The 18,297-nt window shown below is 45.1% G+C and overlaps 1 protein-coding gene across 8 annotated transcripts in view; it reads left to right on the forward strand.

Moving 5' to 3' along the window:
• The window catches only part of LOC109285286 (uncharacterized), a 282,747-nt gene that overhangs the window by 103,696 nt on the left and 160,754 nt on the right, over positions 1 to 18,297 (forward strand). The gene's annotated exons all lie outside the window — the stretch shown is intronic.

Below are 18,297 nucleotides of genomic sequence, written 5' to 3' on the forward strand. Positions count from 1 at the left end.
CAAGTAGGATAGAGGCTGCTGAGCTGTATCTGTTTTGCATTATAAATGTCTCTACCAAATTGCAGGTGCAGTAATCACTAAATCTAATACAGAAAGAGTCCTGGGAGCAGGGACTAGATCTAAGGTTTCCCATGTCCTTTCTTGTGCTCTCTGTCTCTGGTGATGGCCATAAACTGTTAGAGGATGTTTTCATCATGACTTCTCTCTGGTAAGGGTGACCAGAACCTGGACTAGACTTCCCAAGGAGATAGTGCAGTCCCCAACCTTGGAAGTCTTCAAGAGGAGACTGGACAGACATCTTGATGGGATTATTTAATCTCAGCAGTATTCCTGCCAAAAGCAAGGAGGGTTGGACTCAATGATCTTTTGAGGTCCCTTCTAGCCCTTCATTTCTATAGTCCTGTGAATCCGGTTTTCTTTGCTGCCCAGTGGCTGGCACAACAGAGTAGAGGGTGCTTGCTCTGAGACTGATGGTGAGGGCTTTCTCCTGGGAGATGGGGTATGTGGATTTGAATGTCCTCAAGCTGAGGTGGGAATTAGACCCAGGTTTTTCCAGTCCCTGGGAGAACACTCTCTCCACTGGGCTATTAAACCATCAGGTCAGTAGCAATGCCATTTTAAAAGAAGGACCCGCTGCTGCACTGTGTGAGGGATCTGGTGTCCATTCCAGGACACCTTTGGGATGCAGGTCCCTCAGGGGATTTAGGGGTTCCTAGTCTGTGAATCCTGGTTGTGCCTAGGAGGGAGATGGGTACCAAGCTACTCAGAATGGGGCAGTTTTTGGGCACATGAAGAATCTGATCTGTTGGTGCTTAGAGGATGTGAAAACCAGTAGGGATGTGTCTAGTGAGCTATGGTGACTCCAAGGTAATGTGGCAGCTGAGTGGCAGGTTTCTGGACTGAAGTTCAAGAGCTAGACCCTAATTTCCCCCAAACACTGCTTTAGGTGCTGAGGTCCTTTCTGGGATCCAGCCCTGTGTTTCTATATTGTATGCTCATCCTGCCCACGCTCCCCCTTGCAGGAATGATATAATTATAATTCTGATTCTTTTTGCACCTACTTGGGTGAAACCTGCTTAAAAGCAAAAGCAGCCAAACAAACGAGACCCCCAACCCCATGGAAACTCGGTGGGTATTCGGCCAGCTTAGACACCTCTGGTCATGTTTCTAATTAAAGAGACAACTTGAGAATCAGATTGATCCAAAGGCTACTGTTAAAGCTGCTGCTAAACCAAGCGATACTTGTCTTGTGGTTGCTTGACTGAGGATAACACATGAGTTGAATTGCATCTTTTTTATTTTAATTTTTTTTTACACTTTACATGTTTTATACGGTCGGCACAAGACAGCTGAAAATTCATTATGGGATTTCATGCTGAGCATTGCAGGGCCCTATAAAACACATACTGTAGCTTCTTCCTTCATCTCAGTGGGATTTTTTTGTGTATATCTATCCATCGTTATGATGATAGCCTGTAGGGAAATGTGAAACCCCCAATGTGGACCCTGGACAACAAAATCTTCAGCACCTATTTGTGGCTTACGGGACTTTTAAAAAAGAAAAGGATGAGCTTGGGATGTTTACACCTAGACATGTGCATTATGAAGAACATAATCCTTAGGGTTCATTTTGACACCTTATTTTAAGCAATGACAAACTGTACTTTATATTCTTAAGCTATTTATAAGGAATACAGCCTAGTCTGGAGGTGGTCTTCACTGCACTACAACCTCATAAATTGCTTTATGTAATACACGGCAATGCTGGAGGAGACAGCTGGTGTCCTGAGTGCATCTCATGTCCTCTTCTTTAGGTTTTCAATATGCATTTATTTTTTATAGGTCTTGAGGTGCAGCTTGGTCCGGTGGTAGGACAAATTCTCTTAGGCACAGCCAGACAGGTTCAAGCTCTATATCTGAGGCCCACCTCGTATCTGTTTCTGCAATTCTTCCTCCAGTGCTCTGCTTGTTGGTGTGATATCAGAAGGTAGCTGCCTTGCAAAATACTAAATCATGCAGATAGCTTTACACATCTGTGTTCTCACACTGAATTGTATGGGATATGTTAAATGGTCAGGTACTTTATAGGTTTGAAAGTGAGAAAGAGTTGCTGTGATCATCTACTCTGGTCTCCTGTGGAATATAAGCCATAGTATTTAAGCAAGGCTTTCCTGCAGTGGTGGAAATTATTTCTCCATTCCATGTATTATCAAGTACAATCATTTGTGCATATCTTACAGAAAGACATCCAATCTCAATTTAAAGATTTCAAGCGATGATGAGGTTATTGCGCCCCTTGGTAACTTGTTTTGGTGGTTAATGGTTTTCCAGACTGGGCCCAAGACCCTTACAAGTTGCTAATAGGGTCACCTGCTGGGATGAACAATCATCTCCAAGTTAATAGAAGATAAAAGTTACAGAAATGCAATAGCTGGGATTTGGGGAAGGAGGAAAAAAAGTATATAATTACAATTTTGCTTCCTACCTTATTTTCATTTAATGCAGTCTTGAGGATTGTAATTGTTTGCATTTTAATGATGACTGTGGAGTTTATGATTTATTTTTATAAACCAATGGCAATAAAATATTAACAGTTTGCAAAGCATAAAAAGATTGCATGCTATAATTGAGTTCCAGTTGTAAATTCTGTGATATGTATGCCTTTGTTTTAAGTTTTGTTTTTCAGAGAAGTTTCATATAACTAATGCAGATACCATGTAGAGAACTCAGCTTTTGAGTTGGTGAAAAGGCATTAAGAATATTGTGGACAGCACAGTGCAGAACTTGATGGCTATGGTTCACAGTAGATCTGTTCAGGAGCCAGATTTTCTGTTTCTTAAAAGTGCCAAAACCCCAAATAGTTTTTCATTCCAAAAAGGAAAGTGTGCGGGGAGGGAAGAGGAAGGCAGGAAACGCTCGGCTACTTACAAATGATCATTTTGGATAAATCAAAATATGTTATTTGGATAAAATGTTTCATTCGGATTTAAGCTAAGTCCCATAGTTTTGTGAAAAGTCCCTGGATTTGTTTTAGCTTTAATCCCAGGCCATGGAACTTGTTCATTTAAATAGGCTTCCATCTCCTCTTAAGTTCACCACAAGGTGCACAAACAGGACTGAATTTCTCCTGGCGTGAAGTTTGCTTCCCCATATCCAATGCATCTGCACTAGGTTGTGATTGTGTGCAGTACATCAAGGACCAGGAGCAGCTGAGGGCACTTGGCACCTCTCTAGGGAGGCTCAGCTCAACACCTGGCATGACTGAACCCATTCTGACTTTGTATTGGATATTAGGTCTATGGCTTTGCAAGTTGGTGCTGGTTTTGGCATGACAGGTCTTATTACTACTTTATTTTAGGAAGGATGGGCTTTTATAACAAAGGGATAGGAGTAGTTTGTGTTGGAATTTATTTAGGTATGGACTCCAACATTACTGGACTATGTCCTTCCTATTTTCCTTGTGGGAAAGGGTAAGAGTAAAATGAGCTTTCAAGGACTACCTGCAAGGTTACAAGGAGGGAGGATTTGAAGCAATGGCTGTGTTGCCCATCAGTGAGAGAAATGAGGTGTAATTTCATTGCAAGTCACCCGTGAGGATGCTGACATACGCTATCATAAATTCGGTTGAAATTAAAATACAAACTCACAGGGTTGAAAGGGACCTTCAGAGTCATCTAGTTCAGTCCCTTGTATGGATCCAGGGTTCACTCTTCCTAAATCAACCCACACAAATCTAGCTTGCTTCTTGCAAACATCCCATGGTGGAGACTCCACAGCTTCCCACTGTCCTACTGTTCTTAAAGCTAGGAAGCTTCTTCCTGAGACTTGATCTAACAAAATACTTTGCTGCAGTTGAAACCCCTTGTTTTCTGTCCTGCTCTCTATGGCACAGGAGAACAATGTTTCTTCCTCTCCTTTATGGCAATCTTTCAAATCATGCTCTGCCTTTTAATCTTCTAGTTCTCATAATCTTTTCTCGGATGGCTGCAATCCAGCCCCTTTATCATCTTTGTCCCTCACCCCTTGGACTTGCTCCATTATTGTTAAAAGGAACTGAACACAAGACTCCAGTTGTGGCCAAAAAAGTCTTTGTTTTTCTTTTTTTGGGGAAAAAAAAAAGTCAGATTGCTGACTCGTGCAGAGTGCATGATCCACCCCAGTCCCCAGATCTCAGCAGTGCTACTGCCTGGCTGTTATTTCCTACTATGTATTTGTGCATTCAGGTTTTTCCCCCCTGTGTTTAGAAGCTGACATTTGTCTTTGAATTCCATTTCCCTCTCCATAGCCCAGTTATTAGGCAGAGACATGTTTGAGGCAAGGCTATTATAATGGTGATGTTATCAGAAGCTGTTTGCAGACACCTGTTAACGTGTGCTTCTGTTGGGTTAATCTCTTCAGAATGGGGCTTCTGCCAACAGGATGTTCCTATGCACAGCGCAGAAAACATTGCACGGTGTCAAGAGCATTACAGGAAGAATGCAATTTCCTATACAAACCGATCTCTCAATTCTCTCACATCACTCCACTGAGCAATGTTGTCTAAACACAGACTCGTCGTCTCTGTTTGCAGACTCAAAGAAATCATAGAGAAGTGTGGCTGGAAGGGACCTTGAGAGATCATCTAGTCCAACCCCCTGCCTGAGGCAGGATCATCCCTATGCAAACCATCCCATAGCAATCCGTTGTCTAATCTATTAGTAAAACTACACCGTCAGCCCTGATGCAACACAAGGCATAACACCCTCACCTGCCACAGGTAAAGCACAGCTGTCAACAACCTGTTGCTGCAAGGGCTGGAAAATATGCTTGAGAGATCTCATGTCCGCCACTACAGAAGGCAAACCCCGTCCCAGTTGGTACTGATCTAACCACAGGGTGAAATTCCCCATGGATGAGCTTCACTTTACTAAATAAATCCTAATTGACCTGCAAACCTGGGGTACGTATTTCACTAGGGCGCTTCCTTGTGAGAGATGGGCTTTTCTGTTTTTGGTGCTGTGCCTGGGGACTCCATAGCACAGTCTTTTTTTACATGTTAGTCTAACTCATCAGCATAATTAAGGACTATTCAAACTTTGTCACCTGCCAAGAAAGGAGTTAATTGTGAATTTGTGCCCAGTTTGGGGCAAAGGATCAGGTTGGATCTTACTCCATTTGAACCAGTTGACTTTTCTTTGAACGATCCTGAGACACCTCCTGCCCACATTTTTAACCACTGACAAGAAAGCAGAATTTGCTCCCGTGGCTACAGGGAAACCAACATGGATTTGGAATAAATCTTCCCGGCAAGTTATGGTAGTAACTAGCGATCTCCTAGCCACAGCACTCCCATACAGTGATGCATTGGTGTTTTTGAAGGATGCTGCAAGTAAAATGTAAAAAAATAAAATAAAATAAAAAAAGGGGAAGTTCCCACTTTAATACCCAGGGAACAAATTCACTTCCGTCTTGAATTTCAGAGTATTTCATGGAACATAAATCAAAACAATTTAATTCTGCCTGTTTGACTAAGTAATAAAGCCTCTCTAAAATGATATTGCTTGGCGTGTTTGAAAATAAAAACAGGTGAGGATTAAAAATAAAAGAAGTATATGTGTATGTGGGGAAGCTCCCAAAGAATCTGTGCAAAAAAAGTTGAACAATGGTTAGAATGTTTTTTTTTCTAGTCTAGACAAAACCCAACTCATCAAAGATTGTTAAAGAGAAAGAGACGTTTACCATCCCTGGAAAAAAAAGGTGGTGGTGGGGGAGGGTGGGTATTTCCATGATGAGTCCCATAATGTTGATTTATGGTTTCCATTCTTAATAGTCTGGAAAAAGCATCTGGGGCTAGATTTGTATCAGAGATGCATCTACAACCTCACTCGAAAGACCTGGGAATGCAAATTACCCACCTGCTCTGTCTACCCATGGGTTTACGTGGGTTGGCTTGTAAAAGGCCTGCCCACATTGCCTACATAATACTCCTCCTGCAGGAAGGGGTGACATACCTGAAGCATCTGCCTTTTGTATGGAGACAGCCAAGGAATGGGGTTGCATCAGTCAGTTCAGCTGCGTCAGCCTTCGTAGGGGTGATTTTGGGAATTCAAGCTCATTTTAAATCAGTTCCATACTTGACATCAAGAGACATGAACAATTTGACCTCACCCATTGATTCACAGATGGGTCTGGCCTGCTTCTGGATATTGACCCCACACAGCTGTATTTGGTTGGGTGTACGATTATAAATATCTAAATCCTTATTCTTTTCAGGCAGGTATAAGTAGGGACCTACTTAAATCGTGGTTTGGCGATTTTTGCGGAAACCACAAAAAAATCTGCTGTTTCAGTGACCACTGCAAAAAATGGCATTTCCTGGGATTTTGTGTGGAATTGCCTGGGAAAAAAAAAGCTTACCAAAATACAAAGAAAGTGCAGGAATCCCTGCAGCCATAGAGCAGGTGTTTTGAGAGAGAGCTACTGAGAGGTTGAGCTAGTGACGTGGACCCAGTGCAGGTGCCAGTCAGAAAAGCAAACAGGTTTTGATGCCATCTTTTATAGATTCATAGATGTTAGGGTCGGAAGGGACGTGAGTAGGTCATCGAGGTGGCTTTTAAGAAGCCAGATGCAATGCTGCAGTCTGAAGATGAGTGATTGGCCTCTTGGCCAATCAGCAGTGAGGGGCACGGGTGCTGCGGTATCTTGGCGAATCAGCAGCAGGGGGCTCACGACAAAAAAGACTAAGAAATTGCAAGTGGCCCATGAAAATCTCTCTGTCTTGCCACAGTGTAGGTAGGTCCCTAGGCATAAGCAGATCCTTGTCTGCCTGAAGCTAGGTAACAACCTTTATAACGTGGACACAAGTTATTTTGTAATTGATCCCTACAGGTTTTCATGCACGTTCTTCTGAAACATCTCGCACTGATCCTCTATTGTCCTGAGTAAGAGACATCACCAGGGTGATCCAGCATCTAATTTTCTGTCTGCTTACACATGCAGGGTTACTGAGGGCTGGCATAAAGTTCAAAAGCCAGCCTATCAAGTGGCCGACTTCCAGTACTTCGTGCAAACTGGCAGAAAAAAGCCAGCCACCTGCCTGATTGCTGATGACATCCATCACCTGCAGATTTCTCAGACTCCCTAATTTTGATTGCTCTTCCACTAAGCACAACTCATAGCTCAGCTTTCTGACAGCTTTCTCCTCTCCGTCCAATGGAGATTGGCCTGCAGACATTCACAAGTGGTCTTTGAATCTCTGACTGAGCCAAAGCAATGCATCACCAGGCCTGGGAAAGTCGAGCCATTTATCACTGCATGTTTCCTGTGATGTTGCATTAATTAGCTTTAGCCTGCAGGTGGAGCGGGGTGAAGTCACTTCCATCACTGATAATTGGAATGGTTTGCTAGAAACTTTAATATTGATAAATTGAAAAAAGGGCGAGAGTTATTAGATTAATGGTCAGAGTTTCTTTTATAGACCTTACCAAGGTGTTAGTTACTGAATGGAAAAATGCAAGGATGGTTTTTGCAGTGGGACCACATTATAACTTTCAGGAAGAACATGGTATGTTCCTGAGCTTGAAGCATTGGTATGAAGGCAATTAAGGCTAAATAAAAAGGAGTGGTGAATTCTAAGCCAAAACATACCTCATTCATTCTAAGGAGTATGATTTAGTTTCTTTTTGATACTGCATATGTTGTGCAAGGTATGGGGATGGTTGTCACAAAGTCTTAGTAATGCAAGACATCAGGGCATTATCATTACTGATTTATCTGTGTTACAGTATATCCCAGAGACTTCAAACGGGACTGAGGTCTTCTCATGCCTGGTGTTGCACAGAAATATATTTTGCAATCCAGAGGAAGAATATAAGCAAAGGAAGGATGATTACCCCTATTCTAAAGAGCCCAAAAGAGGTTATACAACTTACATGAGGTCACATAGAAAGCCCGTAGTAGAGAGAGGATAGGATTCATAGATTCAAAGAAGTTAGGGTCGGAAGGGACCTCAATAGATCATCGAGTCTGACCCCCTGCATAGGCAGGAAAGAGTGCTGGGTCTAGATGACCCCAGCTAGATGCATATCCAACCTCCTCTTGAAGACCCCCAGGGTAGGGGAGAGCACCACCTCCCTTGGGAGCCCGTTGCAGACCTTGGCCACTCGAACTGTGAAGTTCTTCCTAATGTCCAATCTAAATCTGCTCTCTGCTAGCTTGTGGCCATTATTTCTTTTAACCCCCGGGGGCGCCTTGGTGAATAAATACTCACCAATTCCCTTCTGTGCCCCCGTGATGAACTTATAGGCAGCCACAAGGTCGCCTCTCAACCTTCTCTTGCGGAGGCTGAAAAGGTCCAGTTTCTCTAGTCTTTCCTCGTAGGGCTTGGTCTGCAGGCCCTTAACCATACGAGTGGCCCTTCTCTGGACCCTCTCCAGGTTATTCACATCCCTCTTGAAGTGCGGCACCCAGAATTGCACGCAGTACTCCAACTGCGGTCTGACCAACGCCCTATAGAGGGGAAGTATCACCTCCTTGGACCTATTCGTCATGCATCTGCTGATGCATGATAAAGTGCCATTGGCTTTTCTGATGGCTTCGTCACACTGCCGACTCATGTTCATCTTGGAGTCCACTAGGACTCCAAGATCCCTTTCCACCTCTGTGCCACCCAGCAGGTCATTCCCTAGGCTGTAGGTGTGCTGGACATTTTTCCTCCCTAGGTGCAGCACTTTGCATTTCTCCTTGTTGAACTGCATCCTGTTGTTTTCTGCCCACTTGTCCAACCTATCCAGGTCTGCCTGCAGCTGTTCCCTGCCCTCCGGCGTGTCCACTTCTCCCCATAGCTTTGTGTCATCTGCAAACTTGGACAGAGTACATTTGACTCCGTCGTCCAAGTCGCTGATGAAGACATTAAAGAGTATCGGTCCAAGGACTGAGCCCTGCGGGACCCCACTGCCCACACCCTTCCAGGTCAAGACCGACCCATCCACCATGACTCTCTGGGTGCGACCCTCCAGCCAATTCGCCACCCACCGGACTGTATAGTCATCCAAGTCACAGCCTCTTAACTTGTTCACCAGTATGGGGTGAGATACCGTATCAAAGGCCTTCCTGAAGTCTAAGTATACGACATCCACCCCTACAACTGAGTCCAGGCGTTTCGTAACGTGATCATAAAAACAGACTAGATTGGTCAGGCACGATCTGCCTGCCTTGAACCCGTGCTGTTTTCCCCTCGGCATAATTTGTCCTGCCGGGCTCTCACAAATTTGAGCCTTGATAATTTTTTCAAAGACTTTGCCAAGGATGGAGGTGAGACAGACGATGGAGGATCCAGACCTCCTGAGCCTTCCTCAAGGGCCTCTGTTTCATAAAGCCATTCTTCCATGGGCTTTAGTGTGCGAGCCGAGCCACATCAGCAGGAAGATTCAAGAATTGTGCCCAAAGCCTACTTAGCTCCCTCTGACTGGTTCAGTTATTGATGACATCATAAATGTAGCGTGGTGTATTTTATGATAGTGATGACCTGGTAATAATGTAAGAACTCACTACAACACTACTATTAAATCTTTGCTGAGAGGTGAGGAGTTCTCTGAGGGTTTTTCTTTTACCTTTTTTTGTCTCTGGCCATCACCAAGTTTGTAGGGCAGGGCTAATTTGTAATGCTGCCAGGCCTTTTGAATACTCATCCTCCACCTCAAGTGAGTGGTGAAGAAAGCATTGTGCCTCTTCTTCCTTCAGCTCTCTCAGCAATATCCAGGGAGCAAAGGAAAGCTGTAGAATGGCCAAACATATTTTATTCATTTATTTTGATTTATTGAAAATATTGCATCCTTTGAGTGGGACCATTAAAAAAATACCCTACATTTAAAAATAAGACCATCTTGAGCACTAAGTGATGAGGGCACTCACCTCTTCCTGAAGTCAGGCAGATAAAATTCACCTTGGCAAAGGCATCCCACCAAGCGAATATATTTGTCCATTGGCCTTTGGACATCCTGCCAGCTACCTACAGTGCTTCCTAATTCATAGATGTCAAAGGCTGATGAGCCCATTTCATCTGACCTCCCACTGGACGTGCATCAAAGAATTTCACCCAGTCATTTTCTCAGGGAAGAGACTCTTTCCTTCCTACATGCTGTTAAGTCCAATGACTTATAGTTGAGCTAAAATATACTTCTCACACATTCGCTCTTAATTTTAAAGCTTTCAAATGTTGGGGAATCTCGTGCATACAATAACCTGTTCCAATTGTTAATTGTCTTCATTGTCAAGACTTCACATTTTATCATCAATTTGACTTTTTCTCTTGCTCTCTTTTTGTTTATAACAACAATTGCCAGTCCCCTGGATCATTCTCATGTGTCTTTGTTGAATTAAAGAGCTGCCTAATGTCAGATATCTTTGCCCTGCCAATGTAATTACAGCCCCTGACTATCGCTGCTGTGTCAGTGAATGATTGAATAGATTGAGTTATTTAAGCCTCTCCCTAGGTGGTAGGTTCTCTGGACCGTTAATCGTTGCTCAACCCTTTCCAGTTTTTGGATATCTCTTTGGAAGAGCTGCACCACAATATCCAGTGACTGTCTCGAGTAGCACCCATATAGCAGTATTAATGCTTCCCTTCTGACTTAATGTTTCCTTCAGTGTCTCTCCAAGGATTGTTCTGTCATCTGCCACTGTTCTCAGTGGTGACGGATGCCAGAACCAGGAGAAATAGTTTCAAGTTTCAGCAAGGGAAGTTGAGGTTGGACTCAGGGCCATCCCTAAGGGGGGGGGTGTGAATCAGGGTGGCTGCTCTTTGGGGGGGCCCACAGACAGTCTCCGAAAGACAGAGGAAAGGCTGAGGGACCTGGGCCTCTTCAGCCTAAAGAAGAGAAGGTTGAGAGGGGACTTGCTACATCAGAGGAGTGCATCAGGAGCTTGGTGAACAAGTGCTCACCAGGGCACCCCCGGGGAAGACCAGGACCAATGGATACAAACTCCTGGAAGGCTGCTTCAGGCTTAACACCAGGATAAACTCCTTCACAGTCAGGGTGTCCAGACTATGGAATAAACTTCCTCCACAGGTGGTGCAATCACCTACCCTAGAGGTTTTCAAGAGGAGACTGGACAGTCACCTCGCTGGGGTCATCCAACCCCAGTTGTCATCCTGCCTAAAGCAGGGGGGCTGGATCCAATGACCCTGGCTCTGGCTGCTTGCCACCCCCCCTCTCCCAGCTCCGGCTGTTCCTTTGGCCACTTGTCCCCCTTCTCCTCACCCCCTTCCCAGGTCCCGCACAGGCTGATGTGCCCCAGGCCCCGCACACCCCTAGGGACGGCTCTTGTTGGACATTAGGAAAAACTTTCTCACTAGGAGGGTAGTGAAGCACTAGAACAGGTTATCCAGAGAGGTGGTGCAGTCTCCATCCTTGGAGGTTTTTAAGACCTGGTTAGACAGTGCCTTGGCTGGGATGATCTAGCTGGGGCAAGTCCTGCTTTGAGCAGGGGTTTCGACTAGATGTGTCCTCCTGGGATTACTTTGAACTCTCATTTTCTATGTGCATTTATACACACACATTTGTCTGCTCTGATGCTCCAAGCAGAGCCAACTTGATTAATCAAGTGATCCCCCTGTGGTGGTTGTGGGGGCCGAGGGGGCATCGAGGATCAGGAGTCCTCGGGAACGCTAGCTAGGGTTGCGGCTGCGATCCCGTGACGGGCCGATGGGTACTCTTTATCACCGGAGCGGAATTAGGCACAGAGGAGACATGTATCAATTGGAAAAACAGAGGTAGCTTTACTTACACTGTAGAGTCGTATACAGCGCAGGCAATCGTAGTTGCAACAATTATCGTTAATCGAGGAGCTCTTGTAGACCGGGTAGCTCAGGTCTAACTCAGGCATGCAACATGGAGGATACGTCGCAAGGCTTCGCTGATGGGGAGTTGTTGGCAGGTGATCAAGCTGCCGGAGTTCCACTCCAGGGGGAATCACAGAGTTCTCCAACTAGGGTGGAAACACCCCTAACCTCTTATATGGCTAGCGAGCCAATTGCCAGCTGCCACGTGGGAATAATTTAACATCAGCCAATCGTGTAATGCAAATCTGCATTTCCTCGGCGGGAATTCTGTCCATGCCAGAACTCTTCACCATGCCGAGACTTCCCCTGCCTTACCGTGCCTTGTGCTGGAAAGTTCTACTGTGTCGAGGCACTGATCCAAATCAGCTCTCACAGTGGTGTGCTTTTGAACTAAAACACTTTCAATGCATTTTATTTCAAAAGCATGCTGCTGCCATTTTCTTAGCACTGATGTGCATTTTGCCATTTATACAAATGCACATGCCACAGTGCCAGGTGCTTTTAAAAGTGCCTAGTGCTGTGGTGCAAGTAAGTGTACAAATGCTCATGTACGATTCTGTGACTGATTCAGTTCTCTTTGCCACCCCTTCTTTTATACAGAGCCACCTACCCTAACGCTTTTGGGTTTGAAAGTTTGATTCTGGCTTTCCTATTCCAAGGCATCACTAAGGTTAGAAAGGGATTACAATGAAAAATAACAGCAAATGAGTTAGGAAAGGGTAGGATGAGGGGACATTTTGTTTGATGGAAAAAAAAATACAGTGGACTGAATACACTGTCTGCTGAGGAACTGCTTATGTTATACTGGCCATATGAGCACCCCCTTGCCCTGCACTAGTTATGCAACTGTATGCTGCAACTTTTATTGTTTTAGGAAAGCTCTTTTAAAAAAAAATGAAATCACAAGGGATAGAAGTTCACAAACTTTTAATGTTGAACTGTACAAGCATGTGTGCACAGGGAATGGGCCTGCAGAAGGCAATGGTATTATTCTCATGCATAAAGTTGACCATCAAACCTGCCGGAACTGGAGCTTGGGTAACTAAACAAAGGTCACTTGCTTCACACACTCTTTTTACCCTTCAAGGACACCTGACCTTTGCTGGAATACCAAGCAACAAAACCTCATTGTAGAAAATATTAACGTTCTGTTTAAGACTAAAAATCCCCGGTGCACTGGATTCACTTCAATTCCAGATGCTTGCATAGAATCGAAAAGAAATCCCCAAGCCGAACCTTAGAATTGTCATTAACAATTTCTCAAAAATATAGTGAATATTTCTGCACCACGTGCATATGCTCATCCACCCCTCCTTATATGCCCGTGTACACTTTGCTCATTTATATGGCTCACCCTGTCCCAAGAACTATGGGACTAGGCACATAACCAGCCAACCCTGGAAGAGAGATTTATTTAAATGAACTTCTGCAACTATATTTCCATTCGGACACCTGTGGTGTTGCCTTGTAGGTTGCTGCTTGTTGATAGAAGGCTCATCTCCAGTCTGCATTAATCTGTTTTTAATTGCAGTGTTTGAAGTGCATCAACAACTGCCAGTGATTTCTAAGGCTTAAAAGTTAGATGGTAAAAATAAGGATTCATATGAAACAGGGAAGGTTTTGGTGTTTCAGAGCAATCCAGTGTTTCTGGATTTTTGCCCAGTGCTAATTACTATTTATTAGTAAATAAATAAATAAATAAATAACTAGTAAATAAAACAAATGGAAAAAAACCCCAAACCATTCATTTTAATTTACTCGTGGAATCATGGTCTTTTTGAGTCAGACTGGGCAATCCAATTTTTTTTAATTTGAAGAATTTTTGGAAATTTTGTAAAGAGATGGTCCCAGATCTCTGGACCCAACCCTATATCCCTTTAAGTGCATCTGCAAGGGTATACTTTCACCAATATTTCCCCAAGCAGTCATGAACCACATGAAAACTCTCTCTGGTTCCATTGCAACCTGCACCAGTGAGGTTGTGCTTTCTTGGTCGGAAATCCTTTAGGAACCAGTCTGTGGGCTACTTAGCTCTCTTTCTGTCCTTCGATTTAATTACAGGCAGTAGGGACAAGAAGTAAGGTGGAAAAGGAACAGGCATCCCTGGCATCAGCCATCATTGGTTTAGGAATGTTAGACAGTATATCTCCAAGTGTTATATTTGATTGTTCCAAATGGACCTGTTTTCCATGAATTTGGCTAATTTCTTTTTGAACCTGACTCTGCTATCTGCCTTTACAACCTCCTGTGGAAATGAGTTTCACAAGTTAATGATGTGCTGCATAAAAAAGTTCTCCTTCCTGTTTGTTTTGAACGTGCCATCAGATCATTTCAGGGGCTGTCCGCTCGTTCTAGCATTCTGGGACCCAGTGCACAGCAGTTCCCTAGCCACTCCCTTTGTCCACGCCCTTCACGATTTTATAGTGGGGTTGGGTATTTGACCAATCAAATAAAGTTTGGTCAATTGACTGGTCAAATAGCGATAAAAAATTATTAAAAAATTGCCAATAGATCTAAATAATACATAGAGAAAGCACAAATTATTAATAAATGTGTCAAAAACAGTAAAAAACACATTTCTGTCAAGAAAACTACCAAAAAATATAGTTTGTTTTGGTAAAATTGGTAGCATCTTTGACGGGTCAAAAAAATGTCCAGTCATTTGACAATATTTGACCAGTCAATTGACCAGCTTGCCAACTTTATTTTATTAGACCTCTCTCAAACCATCCTTGGCCTTCTCCTTCTCACACTGGAGAGCCCTGGCTTGTTCAGTCTGTCCTGGTACAACAGCATCTCTATTCTCATGGTCGTATTTATTGCTCTTCTGTGTACCTTGTTTAATCTACTACATCCTTTTTGAGATGCAGAGACCAGAACTGCATACGTCATCCAAGATGTGGGCGCACCTTGGATGTGTGTAGTGGCACAATGGTGATCTCCACTTGTTTTCAGTTTTCACATGCCCAACATTTTTTTGGCATTTTTAGTCACTGCTGCACGTTGAACCAACGTTTCTAGAGACCTGTCTACAGTGACTCCCAGGTCGATTTCCTGAGTGGCAATGGTTAATTCGGAGCCCTGTATTCTGCACATATAATTGAGGGTATTGTGCTGTGTGTTCATTATTTTTGACTCTGGCCTTTTTCTAAGTCCATGCACCCAGTTTTTAATTATGTCTTGCAGATTCTTTCAGCATATCAGTTCTAGTCTGGGCCCTTTCCCATTTTCCTACATGGATAGATAAAATATTTGAGCAGGTGCTTGCCCTTTCAGGCCTCAGTACTCATTACATCATTTACTCCGGCCTTGGCTAATGCACTTTTTCCTCTTGGATGTGCATCCAGAATTGTCTTGCAAAGATCCTTTTCTTTCCCTGTCCCTTTGACCAGGCCCACCCCTCTCATTTGCATTAAATGCAAGATGCTTGTCTTCGGCCTCAAAGCCCATCACAGCCTCTCTCTGCCTTATTTATCATTCTGCCATTCAGTAAGTATTCAAGGTTGAGACTAACCTCTATTACCCACTTGTTAGATTTTTAAAGCAAGCATCTTTGTGCTTTCCTCCATGCTGCTTCTCACAGGTAGGAGTTGCTCTTTGTAAATACCTACAAACCCTTCCTTAAAACCGGCCTTTGTCACGATGGCTACAGAAAACGAGACAGTTAAGCTGCCAATGTGCCCAACTTGCTGACCTGAATGGTCTTATTGTTTCCTTGTGCTCTCCTCTGACTGCTTATATCCAGCTCATAGATCCATAGATGTTAGGGTTGGAAGGGACCTTAATAGATCATCAAGTCCGACCCCCTGCATAAGCAGGAAAGAGTGCTGGGCCTAAATGACCCCAGCTAGATACCCGTCCAACCTCCTCTTGAAGACCCCCAGGGTAGGGGAGAGCACCACCTCCCTTGGGAGCCCGCTCCAGACCTTGGCCACTCGAACTGTGAAGAAGTTCTTCCTAATGTCCAGTCTAAATCTGCTCTCTGCTAGCTTGTGGCCATTGTTTCTTGTAACCCCCGGGGGCGCGTTGGTGAATAAATCCTCACCAATTCCCTTCTGTGCCCCCGTGATGAACTTATAGGCAGCCACAAGGTCGCCTCTCAACCTTCTCTTGCGGAGGCTGAAAAGGTCCAGTTTCTCTAGTCTCTCCTCGTAGGGCTTGGTCTGCAGGCCCTTGACCATACGAGTTGCCCTTCGCTGTACCCTCTCCAGGTTATCCGCATCCTTCTTGAAGTGCGGCGCCCAGAATTGCACGCAGTACTCCAACTGCGGTCTGACCAACGCCCTATAGAGGGGAAGTATCACCTCCCTGGACCTATTCGTCATGCATCTGCTGATGCACGATAAAGTGCCATTGGCTTTTCTGATGGCTTCGTCACACTGCCGGCTCATGTTCATCTTGGAGTCCACTAGGACTCCAAGATCCCTTTCCACCTCCGTGCCACCCAGCAGGTCATTCCCTAGGCTGTAGGTGTGCTGGACATTTTTCCTCCCTAGGTGCAGCACTTTGCATTTCTCCTTGTTGAACTGCATCCTGTTGTTTTCTGCCCACTTGTCCAGCCTATCCAGGTCTGCCTGCAGCTGTTCCCTGCCCTCCGGCGTGTCCACTTCTCCCCATAGCTTTGTGTCATCTGCAAACTTGGACAGAGTACACTTCACTCCCTCGTCCAAGTCACTGATGAAGACATTAAAGAGTATCGGTCCAAGGACCGAACCCTGCGGGACCTCACTGCCCACACCCTTCCAGGTCGAGACCGACCCATCTACCACGACTCTTTGGGTGCGACCCTCTAGCCAATTTGCCACCCACCGGACTGTGCAGTCATCCATATCACAGCCTCTTAATTTGTTCACCAGTATGGGGTGGGATACCGTATCGAAGGCCTTCCTGAAGTCCAGGTATACGACATCCACCCCTCCTCCTGTGTCCAGGCGTTTCGTAACCTGGTCATAGAAAAAGACTAGGTTGGTCAGGCACGATCTGCCCGCCACAAAGCCATGCTGGTTTCCCCTCAGCATAATTTGTCCTGCCAGGCTCTCACAAATGTGAGCCTTGATAATTTTTTCAAATACTTTACCAAGGATGGAGGTGAGACTGACTGGTCTATAGTTGCCCGGGTCCTCCTTCCTCCCCTTTTTGAAAATGGGGACCACGTTAGCCCTTTTCCAGTCCTCCGGGACTTGGCCCGTGCGCCACGAGCATTCGAATATTCCCTCCAGTGGCTCTGCAATGACGTTGGCCAGTGCCTTCAGCACCCTCGGATGGAGCCCATCCGGGCCTGCCGACTTAAAGGCATCCAGTTCTTCCAAGTGACTCTGCACCACCTCAGGATCTACGCATGGAAGTCTGGCGCCTTGCTGCTGCCTCTCTACAACCCCAGTGAGAGACTTGTCGTGCCCCTCGCTTAGGAACACTGAGGCAAAGAACTCGTTGAGGAGTTCAGCCTTGTCCCCTCTATCTGTCACCAATTGTTTCTGCCCATTTAGCAGGGGTCCTATTCCTCCCTGGGCCTTCCTTTTACTCCCTATGTATCTAAAAAACAATTTCTTGTTGTCCTTTACTTGGGTTGCCATCCTCAGCTCCATGGTAGCTTTGGCCCGCCTAACTGCCTCCCTACAAGCACGAGCAGAGGAGGTATATTCATCTTTAGTGATCTCACCTTGTTTCCACTTTTTATGTGCTCCCCTTTTGGCCCTTAGGCTGCCCTGGATTTCTCTGGTCAGCCATGGAAGCCTCCTGGCCCCTTTCCCTCTTTTGCCTCGCTCGGGGATCGTCTTGCTTTGTGCCCAAAGGATCGTTTCCTTTAGGCACAGCCACACTTCTTGGGCTCCCATCCCATCAAAACTCCTACTCTGCAGTGCTTCCTTGACTAATCGCCTGAGTGCAATGAGATCAGCTTTCCTAAAGTCTAGCACTTTCACCCTACTAGTTACCTTACCCACTCACCGCCTTATGTTGAATTCTATCATAAGGTGATCAATGTCTCCCCGATAGCTACCGTTCTGGAGGTCCCCTATCATGTCATCTCCCGTTGCCAATACCAGATCCAGTACGGCATTCCCCCTAGTGGGACCATACACCTCCTGTGTCAGGTGGAGGTCCTGTACACAAGTTAGAAACGTGCGTGAGCGATGGGACCTTGCTGTCTGCGTCTCCCAGCAGATGTCTGGGTAGTTTAGGTCCCCCATGACTACCGCCTCTTTAGCTTTTATGGTCTCCGAGAGTTGCCTCAGGAGCCCCGCATCTATTTCTTCCCCTTGGTGTGGGGGTCTGTAGCAGACCCCTACCACCAAATCCCTTTCTCCTTGCCCCCCATGTAGCCTAACCCACAATCCTTCTACTTCCTCAGCCTCGGATTCTGTCTTGATGAGGGTTGATGTATATTGCTCACTGACATAAAGTGCAACCCCCCCCCCCTTTCTTCCCCGACCTGTCCTTTCTATACAATCTATAGCCCTCAATATGTACCGCCCAGT

The sequence above is a fragment of the Alligator mississippiensis genome, chromosome 2, assembly GCF_030867095.1.
Source record: "Alligator mississippiensis isolate rAllMis1 chromosome 2, rAllMis1, whole genome shotgun sequence".
Lineage (NCBI taxonomy): Eukaryota > Metazoa > Chordata > Crocodylia > Alligatoridae > Alligator > Alligator mississippiensis.